The sequence below is a fragment of the Protopterus annectens genome, chromosome 2.part0 (assembly GCF_019279795.1).
Source record: "Protopterus annectens isolate FY-2018-M chromosome 2.part0, PAN1.0, whole genome shotgun sequence".
NCBI classification, from domain to species: Eukaryota; Metazoa; Chordata; order Ceratodontiformes; family Protopteridae; genus Protopterus; species Protopterus annectens.
Window position 1 is genome coordinate 279,826,520 of NC_056728.1, and position 24,951 is coordinate 279,851,470.

The 24,951-nt window shown below is 39.9% G+C and overlaps 1 protein-coding gene across 1 annotated transcript in view; it reads left to right on the plus strand.

Moving 5' to 3' along the window:
- Positions 1-24,951, plus strand: part of CSNK1G3 (casein kinase 1 gamma 3) — a 2,843,512-nt gene that overhangs the window by 1,247,941 nt on the left and 1,570,620 nt on the right. Inside the window, exon 4 of the mRNA XM_044060767.1 lies at positions 17,339-17,476. The gene's annotated coding sequence lies outside the window, so the exon portion shown is untranslated. The remainder of the gene's footprint in view (positions 1-17,338; positions 17,477-24,951) is intronic.

The window sequence follows — 24,951 nt, forward strand, 5'->3', positions numbered from 1 at the left end:
CATGGGGAAGACATGACCAAAGTAAAAAATGAACAGCAAACAAGAAACAAGCTCAAGATAAATTGCTTAAAGGATTCCTGCACAAATTATGGACCACACATGATAGATTGGCATTCTGTATAGTTTACAGATAAGCCTGCAAAGATGACTGCAAGTCTCCAACAAAAGATGACTGCAAGTCTCCAACAAAAGTAATGAGCGTCTGAAAATACTGTAATCCTGTCCTTTTATTACAAATACTGTCATATGCATTTCAATACCCAAGGCTTATACATTATCTAGTTATGTAAATATTCTTGGCATGGCAACAACAAAAAGGCTTTCAATGCTGGTAATTCTTTAACAGTATGCTTATTAAAGCTTACTTGCATCTTACAATCTCCAACAAGCTTACCTGATGGTCATTAAATCATTGCTACTTAAACAGAGCAACAGGGCACTGTGACAGCATGCATTTCCTGAATAATAAGAAGCATAAATCAACAGTATAAAAATAAGACAGAAAACCAGAACATTCTGCAAAATCAAGGACAGATGAAAAGCCACGGTCGTACTTGTGGTCTACCTTGGATGGGGGAATACACTGCACATTTACACTGCATAACTGCTCCTTGCCTTCCTTGGACACATCCAGAGCCACTACAATGGAGCGTGGGGTGCAACAAGTATGTCACAATTTGAAATGTCTCTGGCTGACAGTGATGGCTCTGACACTCATACCTCTCAACTTCAGAGCAAGAAATCTCGACAAAGCCATACATAGAACTAGAAGTGGGACACAGGCCCAAAAATAAGGACAATTTTTAAATATTGCTCTTATTAACTTAGATAATAGAACAGTAGTAGGTCTTGCATTAGTACAAATTTTCTGAAGGGTATGAAATCTGAAACTCAAATGTCTGTTATTATTTTCTAACTTCAATCTTTAATGACTTGCCACTAATTTGCCAGAAAACCACAATTTTACAGACCAAAATGTGATGCAAAAATATAAAATTGCCACACAATACAGCTGGGAACCTGTCAAAAAAGGACACCTTTTTAATATTAACACTGTTAACTTGAGCAGCTAACAAAATAAGAGCATCTACATGCATTTCTGGAATAAAAGTAATCTATAACTCTGATCATTACAGTTATATATAATTGTAAACCCTCCATGTTTTCTTCCAAAATTGCCATTTTGAGGAGGGATTATTAGGGGAGAGCAACATTTTGAGCCAAAATTGGGGAGAGTGGAGAGGTTTGGATATTCCTAATTCTACAAAGCGATTTGCACATACCTCTCAACCTCTTATTGCAGGAAATCTGAACAAGGACAAATATATTGGGGGAACATACAAACACTACTAAAAATTGCTCTTGTATAAACTTAGTTGATAGAATAACAGGTCTTGCATTAGCATGCATTTTTCTGAAGGTTATGACGTCTGAAACTCAATGTCTGTCATTTAGTGACTTCATTCCTAAATGATTTGCAGGATATGTACGAGGGTAGTGTGACAGTGGTGAGGACTGCAGTGGGAGTGACAGATCCGTTTAAGGTGGAGGTGGGATTACATCAAGGATCAGCTCTGAGTCCTTTCTTATTTGCAGTGGTGATGGACAGGTTGACAGATGAGATCAGACAGGAGGCCCCGTGGACTATGATGTTTGCAGATGACATTGTGATCTGTAGTGAGAGTAGGAATCAGGTTGGGGAGACTTTGGAGAGGTGGAGATATGCTCTAGAGAGCAGAGGAATGAAGGTCAGCAGGGCTAAGACAGAATATATGTGTGTAAATGAGAGGGGGGGTAGAGGAATGGTGAGGATGCAGGGAGTAGAGTTGGTAAAGGTGGACGAGTTTAAGTACTTGGGATCAACAGTTCAGAGTAATGGTGAATGTGGAAGAGAGGTGAAGAAGAGAGTACAGGCAGGGTGGAATGGGTGGAGAAGAGTGTCAGGAGTGATTTGTGACAGACGGGTGCCAGTAAGAGTGAAAGGGAAGGTCTACAAGAGGGTAGTGAGACCAGCTATGTTATATGGGTTGGAGACAGTGGCATTGACAAAAAGGCAGGAGTCAGGGCTGGATGTGGCAGAGTTAAAGATGTTAAGATTTGCACTTGGTGTGACTAGGATGGATAGGATTAGGAATCAGTATATTAGAGGGTCAGCTCATGTTGGACAGTTTGGAGACAAAGCAAGAGAGACGAGATTGCGTTGGTTTGGACATGTGCTGAGGAGGGATGATGGGTATATTGGGAAAAAGATGCTAAGGATGGAGCTGCCAGGTAAAAGGAATAGAGGAAGGCCTAAGATAAGGTTTATGGACATGGTGAGAGAGGACATGCAGGCGGTTGGTGTGACAGAGCAAGATGCAGAGGATAGGAAGAAATGGAAAGAGATGATCCGCTGTGGCGACCCCTAACGGGAAAAGCCGAAAGAGAATGATGATGATTCCTAAATGATTTGCTAGAAAACCACAAATTTTATGAGGCACAAACAAAAAATAAGAAGCAAATATGTATTCATTCTGCAAACATATGGACAACTGAGAGGTATAGTTCAACCGGGGCTATCTGAGTTTGCTCCCCCCTCCTCACAAAATCATGGTCGAATGGAGCCTCCCCCCTGCAGCCATTCCAATGTCCCATTCCTTGGTTATTTTGCCCCATTTACCATAAACACTGTAATGTGCATACTGCTTTACTTCTGCAATGGTTTAGATTTCATTTGAAAGTTTTATTTTGCATTTTACAGCACAAACCCTAATAGATATATGTTAAACAAAGCAAGGCAGTCTCACAATGAAAATAGACTTAGCATTAAAACTTCTCTGCCCTTGAAACTCACATGCATTGAAACAGCATTGAAACCCACATTCAAAGAAAATACATTTTGCCAGTGGCAGATAGAGATTAACTCTGGGTTGTTTTCAAAATCATAGGCCCCATGAACATGAAACATACACATGCTCTTTGATACACCTTCCTGACTGTATTACATTATATTCCTTGTACAATACAGTACAGTTGTTAGAGGGCATTTTAAATGTATTGTTTTGAACATTTTTCCAGTAAACAATGAAACAAAATGCATACACCAATGACAAAACTGCCCAATTCAGAACATTTCCATCATAAAAAGTCTACTCAACCTTCTATAGTCCACCAGTAATAGTAAATATGCACAATCTCTGAAGTAGTAAAATCCACATTAAAAAAATCTGTAACTAATAAAGAGGTTGCTGCTAGCAAACAACTTTATATGTCATTGTTTCATCTTAAAAATAAAGTGCCTGTTGCTCTTGAAGAATAAATTGCCTATGTTGCATGCATTAAAAAAATGATAAGCTAGTAATACCGCAGTAGGGAATGGATAGCAAACTGATAACAGGTTCATAGTTACTAGGTATCTTTGCTAAAAAGGACTGCAGCATCCACCCCCTTTACAACACAGTACAGTATCAGCAATGTATCTACCTACTGTGGGAGTAGAACCCACAGCCTTCTGCATCAAAAGCAAATACACTACCTGTTGTGCTATTAACAATGCAAGCAGACTTAGCATAAGCAGCACTAAACTTTCGTTCCCCTGCAGCTCTCAGCTCCTTGTAAAATCTACTCGACACTCAGCTGTATCTCTGAACTTTGCAGCACAAGAAATCTGGAAAAAGCCAAAATTTATTGGGGGGGGACAAAAGGTCAAAAACCAGGGACACATTTTAAACATTGCTTGTATAATGTTGGAAAGTTGCTAGAATAAAATGCTGTGTTACCACCATATATTTCACTGCCACGTCTTGAACCCAGGGGACCCTGTGCAAAACAGTCAGAGCAACATACCACTATGCCAAATCAGCTGTTTTGTGAAAGAGGAAGATGGAAACTTAAATGGCTATCATTTAGTGAAGTTAGTTCTCACCATAGCACAGCTGTCAACCTCTTAGCACAAAACACCTGAACAAAGCCAATAATGGGTGAATACAGCCCCCAAACATTCAGTGAATTCAGTTCTCACCATAGCTCTCAACCTATTAGCAAAAAACACCCGGACAAAGCCAGTAATGGGAGAATATAGCCCCCAAACATATTCAGTGAATTCAATTCTTACCATAGCTCTCAACCTTAGCACAAAACCTGGATGAAGCCAATAATGGGGGAATACAGTCCCAAAAATAGGGACAAACTTCAAGTATCCATCTTATACACTTAGAAAATTGCTAGAATAAAAGCTTTTGTGTTACCATGCACTTTCTGAAGAATATGAAGTCTGATATTCAAATGTGTGTCATTTTTAACATTTGTTAACCAGGAAAGTCTGACTTGGAACAAAAGCTAATTTTTAGAAGAGGCCCAGGGAGAAACACTCCAGACAGACACATGTCTTTGTAAGATGGGAGGACACTACAGGAAACAAAAACAGGGAAGGCATACAGACTCCACACAGAAGGTAAGGCACCCCAGCCAAGAATCAAACCAGAGAACATGTAGGTGTCAGGCAACAATGCTACCACTGCACCAATACACTACTGGTTTTGCAAGGACACAGAAATACAGAAACCACAGATTATATGAGGAACAGAACAAGTATGAGGGAAAAATCTGCAACATTTTTACAAATGGTGGTGGGTAGGGAATTCAGGCTCTTGCCACCTGGGCCCAAGGTGCAGGGTTCAAGCCTTATTCTCTACCCACCACCATGTAGCACCTGGGGCATTTTACACACACACCCTACCTGGATAGATGTAGATCCCTTTGTTGCAGCATTAAATCCACAGCCGTTGGAGCACTACGCCCTTCCCTACGTCCATTGGAGCATTAAATCCACCACAGCCTGCAAGATGTTCTTCACCCGACGAGACTCCCAGCCTGCCGATGTTGCAGTCTGAGTCCGATCCCTTTCCAGTGACAGTCTATGCAGATACAACTGCATAGACTTCTGGGATCTCTGCTCTTGAATGTTTCCTAATTCGGACTGCTGCTGCTATCAGAAATGCTGCTAGTGTGAATGCGCGAAGGTCCGCTATTTGCGATCGTTTTTTTTTTTTATTTTTTCTTCTTTTCTATTTTATTTTTATTTCTGTTTTACAGCTGGGGGGGGGGGGCTGCAGTCCGGCAGTCCAATAGCACGGGCCACCCCCGGATAAACATATAGATATATAGATAAATTGATATATATATATATATATATATATATATATATATATATATATGTATAGCTGTATATATATATATAGATATATGGGCCTACCTGATAATGCCGAAACTGCAAAACGCCGCCGACGAGAACACCAACACCGGAAGATCGACAACAGAGATACTCGACAGTTGAAAATCCCGACACTGAGAATACCGACATGTTAAGGTAAGTGTGGGGTTTGGGTTAGGGGCGGATTAAGTGAGTTAGGGTTAGGGCGCTGGTCAGGTGAGTGTGTGATAGTGACAGACTGTAGGGTTAGGGGCGGGTTAAGTGAGTTAGGGTTAGGGCGCGGGTTAGGTGAGTGTGCGATAGTGGCAGACCTTAGGGTTAGGGTTTGGGTTAAAGTTAGTGCATAGATAGTTGTGTATGTAAGGTTTAGTGTAGGTTTGTAAGGTTTTTGGTGTGCTTGTGTTGTTTGTGTACTTTTTGGACAGGGGAATTGTTTTGTTTGTTGATTGTTGGGATTGTGGTTTGTCGGGCATGTGAAGTTTCGAGTTTTTGAACTTTCAGTTTTGTGGTATCGGTGATTTTGCTGTCTGTGTTTTGGCGTGTCGGTGTTATCAGGTAGACCCAGATATATATATATATATATATATATATATATATATATATATATATATATATATATATATATTATAATATAGTTCTTCTTTCAGCTTTTCCCAGTTAGGGGTCACCACAGCAGAACTCTGGTCCGCTAATGATTGGCAGTAGATTTTTACGGTGCCGAGGTGCCAGCTCGATGCCCAACCTTCAACGAAAGCACACCCATTTATGCATGTCTTTTGAATGCCACACGACCACAGGGAGGACATGCAGACTCCACACAGAAGGTGCTCCAGCCGAGAATCGAATGGGAGAACCTCTTGTTGTGAGGTGACAACGCTACCAGTGCACCACCGCGGCTTACATATAGTTGATAACTAAATGCATTTGGCTTTCAGGGTGTGGAATTTGAGCAAAGGGGAAAGTTAGGAAATGCCAATTTGTGTGACCAGCAATAAAGCTAAAGTGTATTTAATTTACTTACTTCTAATTTTTTTAGTTAGAAGCGTTCAGGTGAATGAAAAACACGCTGTTCTATTATGTTTTTGAGTTAGAGTGATATTTACTGACTGCCATTGATTTTGAGCATTGGTTTTAACCCTGTGTTGAACTCTTCTGCAAAGAAGTTGAGAGGTATTAGTAGTCCTCTTTTATGTTTTTATTACATTTTGTTGTTCTTTGAGTTGGTGCAGCGATGGAGTTGGTATATTTAAGTTTGGGGGAACTTGCCTTCCACATGAAGGTGTAGTGAGGGCTTGAACCCACATCAAAAAACAATCTGTTATATTTTTGTACATTTCTCTTTTGTCTGTGTTGGTGAAAAGACGTTTCAACTTTTCAACTTTTTTAATTTCAACTCTTGTTTTTCGGTCTTTTCAATGCTGTGAATTTTCTTTCTTAGCTAATGGAATTATATATATATATATATATATATATATATATATATATATATATATATATATATATATCTGTGGGTCTACTTCATATGATCGAAATTTCATTTGACTGAAATTCATTTGACCGAGAACATATAAGCTAAAGTTCATAACACTGAATCTCACTTGACTGAAACTCATAACCCTGACACCTTACAGTGCTAAATTTCAGCATTGTAGTGACAGTGTGTATAAGGTAAGTAAAAGCTATATGCCCTTTTTTCCACTGTAGTGCGATACTGGAGTTAGTATATGTAGTTGGGGGGGTGTGGGGGTCATAGCCCCCCACCTACTTTAAATATTTTGAACCACAGACATGGGTACTTACAAGTCCAATAAATTACTCTTTTCAGAACAGAATATATACCCAAACTATGTGGGGGGCTGTGCCCCCCACACCCACCTAATTATATATACTAACTCCAGGATCACACTACAGTGGGGAAAAGGGCATATACCTTTTACTTTCCGTATACACACTGCCACTACTATGTTGAAATTTAGCATTGTAAGGTGTCAGTGTTATGAGTTTCAGTCAAATGAGTTTTCAGTGTTATGAACTTTAGGTTATATGGTCTTGGTCAAATGGATTTCAGTCAAATGAAATTTTGATCATATGAAGTAGACCCATATGCACGCACGCTTGACACCCTGACACCTTACAGTGCTAAATTTCAGCATTGTAGTGACAGTGTGTATAAGGTAAGTAAAAGCTATATGCCCTTTTTCCCACTGTAGTGCGATACTGGAGTTAGTATATGTAGTTGGGGGGTGTGGGGGTCATAGCCCCCCACCTACTTTAAATATTTTGAACCACAGACATGGGTACTTACAAGTCCAATAAATTACTCTTTTCAGAACAGAATATATACCCAAACTATGTGGGGGGCTGTGCCCCCCACACCCACCTAATTATATATACTAACTCCAGGATCACACTACAGTGGGGAAAAGGGCATATACCTTTTACTTTCCGTATACACACTGCCACTACTATGTTGAAATTTAGCATTGTAAGGTGTCAGTGTTATGAGTTTCAGTCAAATGAGTTTTCAGTGTTATGAACTTTAGGTTATATGGTCTTGGTCAAATGGATTTCAGTCAAATGAAATTTTGATCATATGAAGTAGACCCATATGCACGCACGCGTGCACACACACACGCACACACACACACACACACACACACACACACACACACACACACACACACACACACACACACACACACACTCTGTCTTCAGAATTAGTAAAAATTCCTTCTTTGGTGGTGGCTGAATTCTGTTAACTCAGTTCTTCAAGGTCAACTAGCAGACTCTAGACAGCCAGTCACACCAAGATCTCTGCACTTCCCAGTTCTCCCTGAGATAAACGATGAGAAACTGGTTGAAGCAATCCTAAAGCTCAAACCTGTCAGTCGGAAACTTCCTCCCCTGCCTCTTCTAATTCAGGGCACTGAGGATCTTTTCCACCTGGAGCTAGTTCTGTATTGCTGACACTGGTGCACCCATCACTGAATTCAGTGCAAGGTTTGATTCCCTCAGCCTTCATTGCCTAACTGTGTGACTCTGAGCAAGTCACGTAACCAGTCACCATCCTGGGCTGAGTGTGAAAAAGGTCTGTGGAGATCACTTCTTTACCCCCAGAAAACAAGTCCAACTAAATAAATAAACATCTATATTTGTTTCCGCTATTTCTTGCCATTATGATACCAATGCCAATGCCCCTGGTGTTAATGCCAGCACAAGCTCTTGTGGCTGCACCACTCTTTTGTCTAGTGTCAACTTTCATGAGATTGGCAATCTTTCAGATACCTATTCTTTCAGTGGCACCCCTTTCAGCTGTGTTCTGATGTTAGTTTTGCTGGAATCAGTGCTGGTGATACGGTATCCAGAGTCAAATCAGTGCACCTCACAGTACATGATGTCCTTGATTTTGGCTTTTTGAGCATCAGTGCCCCATATGGAAGTGGCTTTACTTGTAATTCCTGCTTATAACTGTGTGTCATTAGACCCATAAGAGAACATTTTCAGCAACAGAAGTAGGATATGGGTTCCTTAGTTGTTTTAGAGTCTTTCTCCAGATCCTTTACCAGAACTGTCCTTTACTGTTCTAAGTCTGAGCCTCATATTAAGAGATCAAGAGAAATTCTTGTGAATGCAGAAAATATTGAGTCTTCGTTAAGCTCTGTTGTACTGGATTTTGGACAAGAAAGTGGGGCCATCTCTCTCTCTTCCTTTTCTGAAGACCCAGAATTTGGTGAATTCGTTCAGCTAATGCAGCAGATGACTGCTCGGCCATCAGACTCCATACATTCATCTAAGTGAAGGCTGGGGAATGCCTGTAGATACACCCCATAGTCTCCCTGGGTGCTACCTCTCTTGTTGAACATATTGAAGGATGCCACCATGATTGCTAGAGAGAGCATGAGCACAGCAATCCTAGTACCCAAGAAAGTAGACTGTCTGTAGGCTTTAAACCCAGTGTTTTGTCTGTGCATAAACACCAAATCATATACTGTTGTCTATGCAGTGGTCTTGAGAAAGGTTCCAACTCCTCAGAACCATGGTCCAGAGACAGTGTCCCTGTGATGAATAATTCTGGAAAGTGTATGCTCATATCAGCCACACTGTCTTTATGGGTAGTCATTTGCTTTACTCTTTTGTCTGATGAAGCGGTGATGAACACTGTGAAAGCACTAACTTTTAATAAAACCTGTGGATTTTACAACTGCTGAGCCTTGCCTTTCTGCCTGTTACTATTTCACAAATATGATGTATTTCCAGAAGGATTTGGCCATTGAAATGCAACAGTCTTTGGAAGGATTGCCAGATGGGCCATTGAAAGAGAAGTTTAAGCAAATGGCCTCATCATCTTCTAATATGAGTAACTTCATGACATGTTTTCTGTGTAATGTAGTAGAAGAAGTTGTTGAGGCAGCAGGATACAGCATTACCTTAAACTAACACACTTGGACCAAGGTGACCTGTCTTCACTTTCCTCTTCAGGTCCTTTTCTGTTTGGCATTGAGGTTCTGCAACACACAGAAAGTATAGAAAAAACAGGATAAAACCTTTACTGATGTGGGTGTCAGATTCTACCTTCTACAGCCTGCTTTCTTTAGAACACAGAGGAGCCAACACCTAATGTGCTTTGGGTAAGGCTTACAGATATAAAATGGCAACAACATGAGATTGTTGGGAAAAGGCAGTCCCCAAGTCTCATTTCCATTGAGTTATAGACCCAAACATAGGGGTTAATTTACTTGCCAGGAGGCTGTAATCAGTCCACATGTGGCCAACAGCAACAGTCTTGAGACCTTGCCTGACTGTGGCAATAATGGGTGCAGTTGTGGATCATTTTTGCCTCCTTTTAAGAGTTTGGGAAGACATAACTAAGGACAGGTAGGTCAAAAAAATCATCCCCAAAGGGAAGCTGCTGTCCAACCTCATTTATTACCCTTTCCAGACATCTGCCCCATCAGAAAAAATATCAAGGAAGGAGGTGTTAAGCCTGTAGCAAAAAAAAAAAAGAGAATTCTGCAGGATATCTAAGCAGATCACAAAAGCTTTTTTGTAGAGCTACAGAAGGCAAAAGACTTCTGGCTTCTGCTGGATCTCAGCGGTATAAATATTAAAATATATTTGTTCTCCCCAAAAAACTTTTATTGCTTGTCAGAAGGAGGCTCGTGTGTACCTTGAACTTCAAGACCAGTACCTCCACATCAAAATCATCAAGTACAAGAGATATCTTCATTCCCAGTCTGAGCCAGTCATTATCAGTTTCTTGGGTGTCATTTCCCCCCCGGATGTTCAGCAAGTACAATCCATAACAACAGGTCACCAGAGACTTCAGATGCCAATATCGTCCCTTACATAGATGAATGGCTGCTTGCTGGAAATTTGGCGGTAGGTTTGGAAGACAACAGGGAGTGTCCTTTCAACTATTTAATACCCTGGAGATCATACTGAACCTCAGAAAGCCTGAACTACTTCCAATTTAGACTCTACCAAGCCTTTATAATTTGTTGTGTAGACACAAATCTTTGTCAAAATCTCTTGCCCTAGGACAGATTACTTTCTCTTTAGTGGATGATGGCATCCATTCAGTCATATCAATCTGTACCAAGACAGAGACTTAAAGCCTTAGGCCTTATGGTAGCTTCAGTTTTCATAGGACTCCATATCAGGCTTTATATTAGGCTACATCAGCAGACTGTTTGATTACAGTTGTCTCCAAATTTCAACCCACTGCCCTTTCCATTCAGAATTTCCAAGGCCTGTAATTTACAAATTTACTGACAGCTGGATGTCAAACATCTAATGACTCGAAGCCCATTCCATTTGTCAGTTGCATACTGAGATCTCAGTTATTTCAGTTGATTTTGCTGGAGAGTAGTGAATGGCTCTAGAGAAAGTCGTACGGTTCTGGGTGTCTGTTCACCTCAGGAGTCTCATCTCTATATAAATGCCTTACATATGAGAAATATTCTTTTGATGTTAACCTTTCAGGACACCCCATTTCAGGGTGTTATAGCTGTCCACTCAAGACAACATGGCTGTTGTCTGGTACATCTGCAAGCAGGGGAATGTATTACTACTCAGATTGTCAAGAAGCTGTGAGGATCTGGTGGTGGGTCATCATTTCTCAACACATTTCAGTTACCAACTGCATTCATGGGGTTGCCAGTTCCCTGCCAGACAAACCCATTTGCTGCTGTTGATACCTCATGAATAATCCATAAATCTCTAAGTAACAGTACAGTTTCTACCTCTGAGGCAATCCGTTTTGTGACCTTTGTGCCTCTCTAACCAATAAGTCATTTATTTTTAGTGTTAGTCCTATAATGCCATGGACCACAAATGACCTCCTGGTCTTCTTTTTTCAATTCCTTATTTCCTCTGATGATTAGGTTCATCCAGAAAGCCAGACTTTTCAAAGATAAATTTATTTTCATAGCCCCTTTCCAGCCCAGATAAATTTAGTTCCACAAGATCTCCATTCCCTAAAGTTGAACAGTATGACTTCTCTAGTTCTTGTAATAGCCAGTAATCCTGTCTTTTCCAAAACAGTGGTTACCTTAATTTCTTCCTCTCTTTTGCCTTCCATTCAAAAAACGTACTGGGACAAGTGGAGAAGGTAGGCATGGGACAGGGAAATGTTGGCTTTATTGGATAAGATTTTTTTTATTCCCGTAAAAGAGTCCTAGTTTTTGGTAGGTTTTCTTAACATTGTTGAGAACGTGCAGGTCAGATTTCAGTTGGCCATCAGTGATGACCCCAAGTTGTTTGGTATGTGATTCCACAATGATTGGAGTGTTATTGTGGGATGTGATTGAGAAGGAAGATTTAAGATGACTCATATTTTTAGGGATGAGTAGAAGGAGTTTTGTGTTTTTTGGATTTAATATTATCTGATTCTTGGTGAGCCAGTTCTCAATAGATAGGAAGGATGCATGGGTTATAGAATTTAAGTCAGAGAGGGTATCTGCTATTGTGATAATGGTGGAGTAATCTGCATATTGAATGAGTGATGACTGTGGGCAGGATGTAGTCAGCTGATTGGTGAAGATATTAAATAGTAATGGGCCAAGTACTGTTCCTTCAGGGATACCCATCTTTACTGGTAGAGCAACAAAGATAGCAGAAAGCCATTTAACAGATTGGAGTCTATTGTTAAGGTAACTAGTGAACCAGGAGATTGCTTAGGTTGAGTTCTGAGAGTTGTGTAAGAGGAGGCAGTGGGAGACGGTGTCAAAAGCCTTGGAGAGATCAAGAAACAGACAAGAGACCAGTTTGTTTTGATCTCTAGCTTGTGATATGGTGTTAATGAAGGAAATTAGGGCAGTGAAGGTGCTATGCTTAGGGTGAAAGCCGTGTTGAGTGGGGGTAAGTAGGTTCTGTTGTGAAAGGTAGTGAAGGATTTGTTTGTGCACACATTTCTCCAGAATTTTAGAAAGAGCAGATAGAATAGCAATGGGCCTGAAATTGGAAAGTTCAGAGGAGTTACCTCCTTTATGAATGGGTAAGGTGTAGAATTGTTTCCAGATTGCTGGTACTTTAGCTTCGGTAATGGAACAGTTATTGAGTATAGAGATGGGGAGGGCTAAAGAAGTGGCTGCTTTCTGGAGAAAGAGTGGAGGAAGATTGTCCATGGAGGGGGAGCAATGTTTAAGTTTTAGAAGCAGGGATTTAATGTAGTTAGTTGAGACAGTTTTGAGAGAAAAGGCAAGAGATGTGTTAGTGGGAGTAGGAGGGTTGGTGGGGAGGGTATTGATTGTGTTGGAATTTGTTTGGGTAGTTAATTTGCTGATAGCTTCAATGAAGTAGGAGTTGAAGTTGGTGGCAGTTTCTAGTGGTATGTTAGGGGGACATGACTGGGGGGGAGACAGGTTGCCTGGATGTAGAATTTGGTTTATAGTGTGCCAGAAATTCTTGGGATTGTCTAGGTTTGTGGTAGGAGGGTTATTATACAAGTTTCTCTTGTCATTATAGACGGATTTCTTGGTGAGGTTGTGGAGTTCTTTATAATGTATTGGGTGGGAGGGAAGTTTGGTTTTGGACCAGAGCTTCCAAGCCTTGTCTCTGTTTAGCATTAAGGAGTGGGTGGTGTGGGTTAGCCAAGGAGATGTTGATTTAACCCTAACAGTATGTAAAGGGGCCAGGGAGTTTAGTATGTTAAGGAATATGGAGTTAAATTTGGTTACTGTTTCATCAAGGGGTAGATGCCTAAGGAAAGACCAGTTGATAGCTGTGATATGACTGTTTAACATGTTGGAATCAAAGTTGGTTAGTTTGCGACAAACTATGAACTTGTGTGATCTGCTATGACGTGGAGTGACTCTAAGGGCTTTGATAGGACAATGGTCACTAAGAGCATCTGGCAGTGTTTTGGGGAAATTATATTTGTCAGGGTGAGAAACTAGTATCCAGTCAAGGAGACAAATATGATTGGTTGATTTTGTAGTATAACTGGGAGTAGATATTAGTTGGGAGAAACCATGTAGATTAATACTGGAGGAGGGAGAACACGATAGCAACTCTACTGCCTTTTTTCTGAATTTTGTGTAATTGTAGGATGTTGTAACTAGGGGGAAGAAAATCTCTGTCAGGAATATGGGGTTTTAACCAAGTTTCACAGATTTAGGATGTCAGGAGAGTGATGGAATAACCAGGAATGAAATTCACTAGTTTTGTTGACTGTGCTTCTTATGTTCATGGAGTACAGAGATAGTTGTTTTAAGGGGATGACAGGGTGAGGAGAGGTGAAGAGAGTGGGTGAAGGGTTGGATGAAGAGGGGAAATGTGGTCCAGGGTTGTGATGGATGTCCTCAGAAAGAAGTAGTGTAGTGAGAGAGGGAAGAAGAGTGTGAGGCAGGGGAAGAGGGAGGTAATATTTCCTCTTGCCTCTGGGAGAGGATGAGTATCAGGGGAAGATTTTGATTTTAGGAAGGTAAGGGGTTGTAGATGAGGTGGGTGAGGAAGTTATAAATGTGTGAGGTAGGTGAGGGAATACTAGTGGTTAGGTGGAGGTAGTTAACTGGTGGTTAGGTTGCAACTGAGTATTGTAGGATGTAAGTTTTTATATAAAAGAGATAAGGTAGAGGTAAATACTAATGATGGAAGCAGGATGTGGATTAGCATGATGGGAAATGAGCTTAATTGGGTTGGAAGTGTGACTAGTTATAAGTATGGGAGTATTTCCTAGTAGAGAAGAGCTGAATAGAAAATAGGAGGGAGTTTAGTTTTGAAGTCTGAATTGGTAACTAGTACAATGCTTATGGAATAGTATTTTAAGGAGTTAGTGAAGGTAGGGGGAGAGTGGAGGTTTGGTACGGGAAGTTAATAGGAGGGAGGGGATTGAGGGTAGGGGATGAGAGGAGTGGCTACAATGGGGATGAATAAAGGAAATTATGTCAAGGGTGGGTGAGAATGGGGGTAGGGTAAGAGTGAGCCTGAGTGGAGCAAGGGCGAACGGAGCAGGCCTGAACCATGAAGTGGACCTTGGCAGCCTGCTAGAGCCAATCAGTAGACGTGAGTGGAAAAAAGATCAAATCATAAATTATACTTTGGTCAGAGTAAAAGAGACAAAAAGGGATGCAGTAGAGCAGGGAGGAAAATAAGAATGTATAGCCATAGTGGTGGCAGTATGCAGTAGTCAGAGATGATAGGGGGCAAAAGTGGAATGGGGCAATGTAATTATGAGCTAACCTAAACTAGCAGACAGGGAGGGAAGACAGAAGAGCATTAGAATGGGGGGGGGGCAGTAGTGTGCAAATGCACTTTTGGCGAGCTAATACTTTATAACAAAAACACAGGAAGACCTACACTAATTTGTTTTAGAGTCTCTGTATGTCCAGTAGTTAAATAAACTCAGATATGAATAGCACATTCCATGGGAGCATGCCTTTTGATTGGGAAGTTTTCAGTGGACTGACAGTGGGACTGCAGGCTAAAAACAAGAGAAATAAATAACCATGGTTAGGACATACCGGTGAGTAGGGGGTAAGGAGAGATAGTACAAATAAGCAAAATTCTTAAACAGTAGCCTAGAGTGCAGCTGAAGTAACAGCATAGGAAGGGAAGATTCAAAATCAGCTACATGCAGTTACTATTGCCAGGGTTATACCTCTAGCTTTTAAGCAGACCATTTACAGTTAAGTATTCAAATAAAAGTACAATAACTAATTCAGTAGTTGTTAAGAAACCAGATGGTCATATGGTCGATGGAATCACCACTGCTACAGCATTACTAAGGTATTGGTAACAAACCAAAATGCAGGTCTCTCCAAGTATTGCCTGGAATTGAATTGCAGTACTTTAAAATATGTGTACCTCATAAAGGACCTGGCAAATATTATATACTTTAAGTATGAATTCTAAACTAACAATACTATAAATTCATTGGAATGTGCCTGCTCGACACTAGAGTCAGGTTACACGGATAGCAACTGCATAGCCAGAGAAAGAGTTTTTAATACCACAGTTGTGTTCAAGTGTGTGTCTGTGTGTCTTTGTGTGTGGAGGGCAGTAAAGGATACTGCCCTCTTTGGTGTGTGTCTGCGTGTGTGTGTGTGTGTGTGTGTGTGTGTGTGTGTGTGTGTGTGTGTGTGTGTGTGTGTGTGTGTGTAGGGGTGTACAGGATACTGCTCTCATTGGTGTGTGTCTGTGTGCATGGAGAGGAGTACAGGATACTGCCCTCATTGGTGTGTGTCTGTGTGCATGGAGAGGAGTACAGGATACTGCCCTCATTGGTGTGTGTCCTAGTGTGTTTAGGGGAGTACAGGATACTGCCCTCATTGGTGTGTCTGTGTGCATGGAGAGGAGTACAGGATACTGCCCTCATTGGTGTGTGTCTGTGTGCATGGAGAGGAGTACAGGATACTGCCCTCATTGGTGTGTGTCTGTGTGCATGGAGAGGAGTACAGGATACTGCCCTCATTGGTGTGTGTCTGTGTGCATGGAGAGGAGTACAGGATACTGCCCTCATTGGTGTGTGTCCTAGTGTGTTTAGGGGAGTACAGGATACTGCCCTCATTGGTGTGTGTCTGTGTGCATGGAGAGGAGTACAGGATACTGCCCTCATTGGTGTGTGTCCTAGTGTGTTTAGGGGAGTACAGGATACTGCCCTCATTGGTGTGTCTGTGTGCATGGAGAGGAGTACAGGATACTGCCCTCATTGGTGTGTGTCTGTGTGCATGGAGAGGAGTACAGGATACTGCCCTCATTGGTGTGTGTCTGTGTGCATGGAGAGGAGTACAGGATACTGCCCTCATTGGTGTGTGTCTGTGTGCATGGAGAGGAGTACAGGATACTGCCCTCATTGGTGTGTGTCCTAGTGTGTTTAGGGGAGTACAGGATACTGCCCTCATTGGTGTGTGCGTATGTGTCTGTGTGTGTTTAGGGGAGTATGGGATACTGCCCTCATTGGTGTGTGTCTGTGTGCATGGAGAGGAGTACAGGATACTGCCCTCATTGGTGTGTGTCTGTGTGCATGGAGAGGAGTACAGGATACTGCCCTCATTGGTGTGTGTCTGTGTGCATGGAGAGGAGTACAGGATACTGCCCTCATTGGTGTGTGTCCTTGTGTGTTTAGGGGAGTACAGGATACTGCCCTCATTGGTGTGTGTCCTTGTGTGTTTAGGGGAGTACAGGATACTGCCCTCATTGGTGTGTGCGTATGTGTCTGTGTGTGTTTAGGGGAGTATGGGATACTGCCTTTATTGGTGTTTTGGGGACTTTTCAGCTACTATCTGCCTGCTGCTTCTCTTTCTTGTTATAATTACTTGTGGAAGAAAACTTATCAGCTATCATACAGGTGTAGCTTATACTGTACATGTGACAAATACCAGGGCTGTGAAAAGTAGCAAAAAATCATGTAGCAAATAAAAATGAGCATACTTAAAAAAGTGAGTGATATACACTAGGTTTATTCATCAGTTTCCAGGATCTTGGAAGATTTTTTTTATTGTAGTGCAAATTAAGTGGACTTTGAAATGTCTGTTTTTTTTTAATTAATACCCACAGAAGTAAGGATTTTAGGAAATGCTGTGACATGAAAGAAGTCAATGACTCAATGATTTACTCGATTTTTTGTGACTGTGGCACTGTAAAGCAAGTAAATAAAAGAAAATGTATATATAAAATAATGTACTAAGAAAAACTTTTGTTTTGCAGATATCACTGGTGTAAAATAATCTCTGAAGAAACTGCTCAAAACCAATAAAATTTGGAGGAGTTCTATTCCTTTGGATTGCTACGAATTTCTGCTGTTTTCATTTTGTTTAGAGAGGCATTTTTCTTCTGTGGACATCGGTATGTAATTCAGGCACTCATTTCAGAGAATTACAGTTTTCGTTGTCCTGTTATATTTGCTGAGTTTCTGAGGCTAAGCAAGGCATTAACTGTTGAAAGCTGTCCTCACTCCAAATCTGTTACTTTATTGTCATAAATTATTAGGAAAACTTGTATCTGAAGACCACAAGAATGTAGTATCCCTTATCACTCGTTTTCTACAACACAGAAGAAGACAATATGCATATATTAGCAAGTCACATGCAAACAATAGTAGAAAAGTTCCTAAGGAACATAGTTAATCTGTGCTTTACATTCAAGCAGAACAAACACAATGACGCTGATTTCCAGATGTAAGTCAGGCAAAGAGGGCATATTAGAAAAAAAGTGGCAACAGCATTTAAATACTTCAGAAATATTTAACAAGATTTATGAATATGTTAAGGTGCACTTGATGTTAGCCTTTGGGCATGGAATAAAATAAAGACAGTAACTCAGGTAGTCACTCATAAGTGTTAATACAGCAAAGGTTTTAGGATCATAAGCATGGTGGAAGCAGAGGTTAAGGCAGCGAGGCTATAGATGAGGAAGAGTGATAGATTATTTGTATGAGCAAATTTGCATTAAGGACTCGTATATATTATTTGAAAAATGGGAAACTGGAATAGACAATTAAGTATGATATACATTTGTAAACAGGGTTACAGGTCAAAAGGAAAACAAAAGGACACCATTAGCATGAAATGTGACATAAAATAGGTGTTTGTAAGGTCAAGCCATGGAATTTAAGCATGTGTGCTTCACTTGTTTTGCATAGACCTCAGAGCTTGCGCCTTAAGTAGGCATCAATAGTGGCTTTTTCTTACTCTCTCTCTCTCTCTCTCTTTCATGGCTTCATGGCTTGCAACATGCCTGGTCAACTGTAGGTATCCATTCCATGCAACAAATCCACAAAGGAGCACAGAACCTTTTCCATCCTTGTTTTCCCTTATTGCCCTTCAAACCCTAGGGAATCTCTTAGTAAATGTTTACACAAAGTTATATAAATCCAACTAGCTGTCTGCTGTTTCTTTTCCTATCAGCCCTGTAGTCAATGGCAGCAGAAGACATGTAACTTCCATAACCCCCTTTCCTTATAGGCTAGAAGTCACTTGGTGGCTCCTTAATTCTTGTCCACTCTACAAAGATTATCATCCCTGCTAAGTCCTGAGTATGGGTCACTCATAGGAAGGGTTTCAGATATATCACCAATCCACTGAACCAGGCTTCAGAAGTACCTTCTTATTTTAAGGCTAGCACAATCCTACGATACACCTTGGTATACAACCTTTCAGTAAGTAATAAATGACAGTTAATGGAACGTTTACACTTTTGAGATTTTTTGAAGTATTTACATGTTTGAAATGCCTGTTTGCACCAAGGAATATGTCTATCAGTTATCATCTGATTTCCATTTTCAGTTCCTGTGTTGTATTTTTTTCAATAAAAATGCCCATTTTTATTTAATTTTGTTAAAATATTTTTGTTCAACTAAGATAAATATTTTAATTCTCTTAGCTAGTAACTTTTCTATGTTTTATGAAATATTGTTTAAGAACAAATTTCTACTTTGCCATAATATGTTCCATTGTTCTGTGAAATCATTAGAAGGACAGGATAGAGATGGTAGAATGGGGAAAGGGACTTAAACATTAATTTAATTTTTTCACATTCAGTTTGATTTGAGTCATAATAACATTCATACTCCTAGAATTAAAATAGATAGTGTGTTATCTGGACTAAAGTGTAATATTTTTTCGTGGCTATACAGACCTGATTTCTTTTGCCTGAGAAAGTAAAAAGTACAGTAGGAACCAATGGTAACAGGAAGCATTAGCAGCAGCTGGAATTTTATTATGTATTTTACTGTAACACTATAGCAGGCAGTTGTCACACCCATTGAACGGAAATATTATTCAACTCATTATGTTGTCTGATACTCACAAAATGGTGACCTGATAAGGTCTTTGTACTGTCTTAGGTCATCATACATTGGTTGAAGGTTGGCATAATAGTTAAGATATGCACCTCACTAACAGAAGGTGCAAGTTTTGACTCTCATCTTTAAGGGAAATTGGCTAGGCTTATAAATAGCCCACAGTGGCATCTAGCCTAATCCTTACCTATGGACCTATATCCTATTTTGTTGTAATTATGTATTTATGGTAGATGAAATTAAAATGAAGGAAGAATTGGGGGGGGGGGGGTTAGTACCTTAAGTGGACCTGGTTTATAATGGGTCCACTTTTTAATTTCGAAATACCAAAATCTCGACTTTCTAAATACCGATCCCAGAAAGTCAAGATTTTGGAGTCTCGAAAGTAAAAAGTGAACAAAAAATAAAAGCAACTAAAATAATGTTTTTGCAGGGGGGGGCAAGCCCTCCTGCACCCCCCACCCCCCCTACTTTAATATACCAACTCCGGGATCACTCTACAGTGAAGAGAACGGTAATACTCCTGTTCCACTTACCGTTCTCTTCACTGTAGTGTGACCTCGGAGTTGGTATATTAAAATACCGTTCTGTTCACTGTATAGCGATCCCGGAGTTGGTATTAAAGTAGGGGGGTGGGGGTGCAGGGGGGCTTGCCCCCTGCAAAAACATTATTTTAGTTTTTTTTTTTTTTTTGGTTCACTTTTTACTTTTGAGATTCCAAAATCTCAATGTTTTGAGTTCAGTATCTCAAAACTCAAGATTTTGGTATTTCGAAATTAAAAAGTGGACCGTTTATAATGTAGCTAAAAGGAAATTTAAGGATATTTTTAAGATTAATTTTAATACAAAAGGGTCCCAGATTGTAATGTTGTTAAACAACTGATTTCTGAGATGTTAACAGACCACTGATATAAAAGCTGAATGTTATACCAAGAAGATACTTGACGTATCAGTTGTTTAAGTCCATGTAAATCAAGCTGTATGGTAGAAACACCATTATTCTGACATTAATGAGAAAGTGAGGATAACATAAATGAAAATGCATAAACTATACTGATTGTTTAAAATACTGGAAGCAAGATAATTTGAACTGCATAGGAGAATTAAAATAGTTACTGGAATTGTGTTAAATGAAATTTCTTAGGAAATAAAGTGGTGGTATAGTAAAGCAGTGAGTAGCATCTGTGTGGGTTTTTTTATGGGTGCTCTATTTTTTCCTGTGTCTCAAAGGCACGTAGCAGGTGAATTGGTGTTTTTCAAATTGCTTTAGGTATGCCTGTAGTATGTGTGTTCATACCTCCCAACCATACCGAATTAATCCGTTTTTACCGAGTTTTGGGGTCCAAATGAAGGGGTGCCACGATTCCCAAGTGGTACCCCTTCATTTCCGATTTTTCTGCTTTGTTTTTTAAATTTTCGGGCTGTCGGAGATGATGTCATCGCATGAGCGGTGACGTCAGCTCCATCAGGCTATCAGCCAGTCGGAGCTTATATCATCATTTCCGGTTGGCCAAAATTGAATTGCGAGCGGGCGGGAATGGGGAAACAGCAGCACTTTTTTACAGCAGAGGAACTTGTTTGTGAACAGGGATAATGGCAGAATTGCAAAGCTGGAACAGCAGAGGAACTTGCGAGCAGGCAGAATTGCAAAGCTGGAACGGCAGAGGAACTACTCGTTTTTAGGGTAAGCTTTGAAGCTGAAACGGCAGAGGAGCTAGTGTGTGTGTGTGTGTGTGTGTGTGTGTGTGTGTGTGTGTGTGTGTGTGTGTGCGCCCATGTAATACACCTGGTGGCTAGAGGTATTCAGGCTCAAACCCTGTACTTTGGTACAGGGTAAAAAGAGCCTAATGTCTCTAGCCACCACCATTTCTGAGATTTGTCCAGATGTATTTTGTGCTAAGAGTTAAGAGCTATGATGAGAAGGAGTTGAGAGCTATGATGAGAACTGAAAACATTTTTTTGTCCTAAGAGTTGAGAGCTATGATGAGAAGTGAGAACACAATTTGTATTCCCCCATTATTGTTTTTGTGCTAACAGTTCAGAGCTATGGTGAGTGAGAAGTGAGAACTGAATTTGTATTCCCCCATTATTGGCTTTGTTGTTTGTCCATGTTTTTTGTTCTAAGAGGTTGAGAGCTATGTTGAGAAGTGAGAACTAAAATTATTCACTAAATGATAGCCATTAAGTTTCAGTCTTCCTGTTTTTCAGGAAACTGCTGATTTAGCATAGTGGTATGTTGTTATGATTGTAATGATTGTAATGCATAGGGTTCAGTGTTCAAGTCTTGCCAGTGAAATGCATGGTGGTAACACAACATTTTATTCTAGCAGCTTTACAAAATTATACAAGCAATCTTTAAAATGTCACCCTCCCCCCCCAAAAAAAATGAAATTGAAAATAAGTGCGAGACGCTGTGCAAGATGCCTATGGCTTACACTAGTGTCATTCTATTTATAGTGTGGGTGTGGAAGTAGACTTTTATGATGGAAATGTTCTGAATTGGGCAGTTTTGTCATTATTGGTTCATGTGTTTTGTTTCATTGCCTACAGTACAGCCTACTGGTAAAATGTTCAAACAATAAATTTAAAATGCGCTCTAACAAGTGTGTTGCATTATACAAGTAATATAATTTAATAAAGTCAGGAAGGTGTATCAAATAAAAGAACACATGTATGTTTCTTATTTTGTGTACAAGGAGCCAATGATTTGAAAACAGCCCAAAAGTAATCTTTATCCACCACTGGCCAGATGCATTTTCTTTGGATATGATGTGGGTTTCAATGCTGTTTCAATGAATGTAAGTTTCAAAGGCAGAGAAGTTTTAATGTCAAGCCTATTTTCATTGTGAGACAGTATTGCTTTGTTTACCAGATGATGTATGTTAGTGTTTCTGCATTGTTGTGCTGTAAAATGTAAAAATAAAATCCAAATAATCATTGTAGAAGTAAAGCAGTATGCATATATTAGTGTTTATGGTAAATGGGGTGAAATAGCCAGGTAATGGGACATTGGAATGCTGCAGGGGGACTCTGGTGCCATATTTTGGTTGTTTATTCTTCAGTTTGCGTTTGAAAGTTGGCATCCTACAATTCCATTGGAATGGGTGGGGTTACATAATTATGCATGCAAATCAGATGTTAATCAGCGTATAGATTTGTACCTATTTTTCATGGGCCTTGTCCAGATTTTTGATGTTTCCAGGTTGAGAGGTATGTGTGTGCCTGAGAATGTACATTCTGTGATGGACCCCCTATGTAGAATGTCTTTAAGTGCCATGTTCCCTGTGGCTGCTAAGATAGGCTCCAACATTCCTGCAGCTCTACAAAGGATAAAACAAGTTATCTGAAAACAGATGACTGGATAGATGGATGGAAATATAGTTTAAAAAATTACAGTTTATGACATAAGACTAGCATTTACTATGGGAATAAGGGATATCTAGCAATTGAGTGAAATGAGCATTACAAGAAAGTGGCATATTGTGTCTGATTGTGCATATTTTAAATAGTCTACCCAGAAAAGAAAAAAAAATATTTTTTTGACATCAAAATAATAATTGTTTTTCACTCATGGTTTTGCATTATTTTCAAGTGAGCATACAGTTCAACTATTTTATGATCATCTTACGATTCTTAGGTCAATCCTCACTGCAGGTAGAGATAATAGTTGTTTAAAAAAGTCTTGTTTTTTGGAATTACTGGAATGAAGCTTTTCAGCAGTAGGGTAAATATTTAAATATTCATCCGGTAAAAGAGGTGAAAGTGACTATTGTCCATTGCTTTTGTTGCCAGCATTGGCTAGCATTCTGCACTGGGTAATGCATGATTATTTCACCACTCATCTCAGACAGGTTGATGTTATTAATGAGGGACAGCATGTTTTTTGGAAAGAACATGAAACTGAAACTACCTCATTCATGACCACATACTGGGTAAGTCAAATACTCAGATCTGTTAGTTTTCCTGTAGTAATGTTTTGAACTCTCCTAGTGCTTTCAGCTTGGATTCCCTGTGATCCTTTTCTTTTTATTTTCTATGTGGACTTCCCCCTTTATACCTGACAGTCATCAGACCCTCCTCCCATCGGTCTTGATCCAATTTGTTCTCAATGCAGAGGCCCCCCATCCACTGAACAAGCAAAAAAATAAAGAACATCTGACTACCACGGCCACAGCCAGCATATTAAAATCAAAAACTTTTAATAAACAACAACCATAAAAATATAATATGAAATAATAAACTTCATTGATTAGCGCTTTCACTCTCAAGGTGCTTCATAAGATCTGATTTAAAACATCTTTTGTAATATGTATACATAATAGCCAATGAAGGCAATTCATTCAGTCATCTCAACCAATTGAAGCTGCTCATTTAAAACATAATAGGAATCATGCATTAAGAACATCAACAAAGTAAACTCAATGTATCTAAATTGTAAGCATAATAATCCATAAACCAATAAATGCTATTCATTTAAAACCAATAGAAATCATGCATTAAAACATCAGTGAAGTATGCTTAGCATATCTGAATGCATACTGCAATACAATCCATCCAATCAAGCCCTTTCTGTGAGAAACATCAGTGAATCAACTTACGAGCCTTCAATGCAGGTTTTAAGGGGACCATGCCATTAAGCCCTGGAGCTTTATTTAATTGTAATTTAAGTATCCATTTTATCTCCTCTAGCTTGGTGGTATTAACCATATCCCCACCCCTTATATTAGTCCTCATCAGCTGCCGGACCATAAAAGTAAAGGAATGCCATTTAGTCACTGAAATATGTTTAGCAAGGGCATTAGAGAAAGCTCCAATATGTATGTCACTCAGATGTTTCAAAACCTTTTCCTTAAACATTCTATTTATTTTGCCTAGATAAAAATCAGTGCACATTCTACAGGTCGTTTTCTTTGGCTATTATATATAAATGTAAGAAAAGATGTTCTAAATTAGTTCTGATGAAGCCCCTTGAGTGTGAAAGCACTAATCAATGAAGTTTATCGTTTTATATTATATTTTTATAGTTGCTGTTTATTAAAAGTTTTTGATTTTAACACACTGGCCGTGGTAGTCGGACCATTCTTGTTCTTTTTGCTAGTGTTTGGGACTGGTTTTCAGCTGCAGTTCATATTTATTTTACTTTGTATCCACTGAACAAGAGCTGAACTCGAGTAGTTCACCATCGAGTCAGCCATAGAAGAACTCATACCCCTGCATGTGTCCCTTTTGTCATCCACCACTGGGAGGAGTGCTTTTCTCCCAATGGTCTGACATTTTTGCTTAATACCTATCAAATCAGGGCCATTCCTACAGACTGTTTATAGGTTTATTGAATGGATTGTAATTGCCCCCTGGCTGGGGAACTACATGTCACTTCCTTCTCCTTATAGCCTTCATATTATTAGGTGCAGTTTCCATGGGCATTTCTAATATGCCCCTAGTCCCACCCCCTAGGTGGCTATCATGAGCATTGTACCACCACAGGGCATCCTCTGCCCTCTTCTATATGTGCATACTCCCA